At 43.1% G+C, this 3,001-nt stretch overlaps 1 pseudogene; it reads right to left on the reverse strand.

Annotated features, from left to right (window-relative positions):
* Positions 1–210: 210 nt before the first annotated feature.
* LOC102476360 (V-type proton ATPase subunit G 1 pseudogene) lies at positions 211–1,186 on the reverse strand (annotated as a pseudogene).
* Positions 1,187–3,001: the final 1,815 nt, after the last annotated feature.

The following is a 3,001-nucleotide window of genomic DNA, read 5'->3' on the forward strand; positions in this document are numbered from 1 at the left end:
TTCTCTTCTCTTCTCTTCTCTTCTTTTTCCCTTCCCTTCCCTTCCCTTCCCTTCCCTTCCCTTCCCTTCCCTTCCCTTCCTTTTCTCTTCCTTTTCCTTTCCTTTTTCTTCTTTTTTCTCTCTTTCTCCTTCTTTCTTCTTTTTCTTTCTTTTTTAAAGCTTATCTATTTATTTCAAGAGAGAGACAGAGACAGCATCCCTAATAGGGTCTTTTTTTTTTTCATGACAAAGAGTCTTTTACTTTTAAATGATATCAGTACACCAAGTAATAACATGTAACAAGTTTGTGAATTCTATCTACTATCTGATTAAAGGCAGCCCAAACGATTACACTAGTAGTCTCTGTTCTATCCTTTATCCGGAAAGGACTATTTTAAGGCTGGCTGCTGCTTCACACAGGTTACAAGTAACTACTCACTACTTTTTCATAGATAAAGCCCCTGACCTTCAAGAAAGCACTAGGGAAAAAAAATATTTAATCCCCCTTTCTTTCTTCAAAGAATCTCCTTTTTTACTAGATCTAAAACAGAAAAAGTTAACATTGAGATACATGTTGCTTGAGCTAAAGGCATAGGAAAACAACATACACCCATTAAGTTTCTAAGAAATATGAGGTAAAAAGATAAATTCTTTGGATAAGTTCTAAGTCTGTACAAAGAAGCTAGATTTGCTACTCTGCAAAAAGTGAAAGGACCTGCTATATAATATACAGAAATAATTTAATGCCTTTCCCAAGAATATAACTGGAGCTCCGTAATGCTTCATACTCCATGAGGGCATCTAAGACGCCAATCCATGGGACAGGCACGTCATTCTTCTCCTATCCATTTATGCGGTAGTTTTCATGGATTTCTGGCCGGATGTCACAGACAAAGGTCAACAGGTTATCCAAGACTTCATCCCTGTTCTGCAGGAAGTAGCTCTGGAGGATGGTCATCTTCCTGGGTCTCCTTCTCCACCTCAGTGCTGCAACTACCATGGGATCTCAGAGCTGGGCTTCCTTGGCCTTGAATTCTTTCCCCACCTGCAGGCCGTACTGTTCAATTTCAGCCTGAGCTGCTTCTTTGGCCTGCTTCAGCCTCGGGCTCTTTCGACGGGCCTCAGACACCTTCTCTGCGGCACTCTTCTCAGCCTGCAGCAATTGCTGGATCCCCTGCGACTGGCTAGCCATGGCGGCGGCGATTCCGAGACCTGGGGAGCGGCCTTACCTAGCTAGAGGGGCCCTTGGGTCTGCTGACCCCCGCGCAGCCCATGACCTGCGCCTGCCTTTTTTTTCTTTTTTTTTTTTTTTTGAGAGGTTTTTGCTATAGGGCGCGTGCGCTCGCCAGAAAGACAGAGAGAGACAGAGAGATAGAAAGCCATAAATCACAGAGCAGGGGGGATGACCACACCACAATCCCTTCTTCTCCATTCTCCTCTTGGGATCTTGGGCATGCACGCATATGCGCCCGGCGTGAGTTTAAGTCACCGGGTCCGGGACGTGAACTGTGGTCAACTACATGGGAGTTCAGTGACATAGCCATTATGCTAACTGCTTGTCCCAATAAGGTCTTGATACCATGACTTCCCCCAGCCTCAACTGGCCTGGATCATATCCCTGGTGTACTTAGGGAGACTGTCACACTCCAACCCGGACCATCTCATGTGAGTTGGCCTCGCAGTTTCTCTGCTGCACTGCCATCCAGCCCACAAGGGTGTTTCTTACACTGGTATCCATAAGCAGCAGTCACTTCTTTCTGGCTTTCTTCTCTGCTGCTCAGAGCAACCAAGACATACTAAGATTCATTTGGAGGGAAAATTGAATTAAAAAATGGAAAAGAAGCAGATATGTGAGTCTGACAGTTGGTTTTGACTCCCACCCACTGAGAGAGTGAAGAAGTTTATTGTTTCAGTTGATACCTGGTTTTTGGTGATATACTGTTTGTTGCTGTTATTTTTAAAAGCTATTCAGTTACTTTATTTTGAAAGGTGGGTGTTAGAAAGTCTTTTTTTTCCCTTGGAACTAGTGCACGTCTTAGCCTCCAAGTAACAACAACTGTTCAGTGTCAGTCATTTTCTGAGCCTTCATTGTGAATGAAATCTTGGGAGACTTGCTCAGTAACCCCTGGGTACTGGAAATCATCTACATGCCAGAGGTACTGTGTTGCTTTTTTATACATACCCATGTGTTTGTTATTGAAAACCACCATGGAGCTACATATCCTGAGCTTCCAAGGAGACACTGCTATAAAATATATGTCATGCCTGCAACAGTTAAAGTTCTAATTGGGATTTCTGCCTTGTTTCTTACTGTTTTGATTTGGAGTTCTTTAAAATTATTTTTATTTATTCATTTGCTTATTTTATTTTGACCAGAGAGAGACACAGAGAGAGAGAGAAAGTGAGGAAGTAAGCCACCAGGTCCAGGACTTGAACCATGGTTGGCCATGTGGGAATGTCCAACACCTTAACCACCACGCCACCTGCTGGTTCCCTGATTTGGTGTTCTTAAAAACAAGAATATTTCTGTACCTTTATATCCTCAGGACAGGTGATCTCCAAGCTCTTCTCTGACAAATAGCAAATAGTTCTCTTAAAAAAAAAAAAAAAAAAAAAAAAAAAAAGTAATGTTTTTGCCATAGGGTGCATGTGCTCGCTGGAAAGAGACCTAGAGAAGCAGAAGAAGGGACAGGAGAAATCACTCTCTGGAGGGGCTAGCTACGCTACACTCCCTTCTCCTCTTGGGATTTTAGGTATGAAGGCACACATGCTGCTGAGTCTGGATTCGAACCATGGTCAGCCACATGGGAGTCGAGTGCCTTAACCACCAAGCTGTCCCCACAAATAGTCATTTTAAAGTCATTTTGTGGGCCTTTGAGTTGTTTCTAACTGGGCTGAAAAAAAAGAAGTGGCAAATGGCATCACTGAGGACTTAATGACCAAACACTGCTAGGAACGATGCCTCAGTTTTACTTAGAATAATAGCAAAGATCTCTCGGGATATTCAATGGACAGTGAGGTT

This window comes from Tupaia chinensis, unplaced genomic scaffold (assembly GCF_000334495.1).
Source record: "Tupaia chinensis unplaced genomic scaffold, TupChi_1.0 Scaffold147554_1, whole genome shotgun sequence".
Classification (NCBI taxonomy): Eukaryota; Metazoa; Chordata; class Mammalia; order Scandentia; family Tupaiidae; genus Tupaia; species Tupaia belangeri.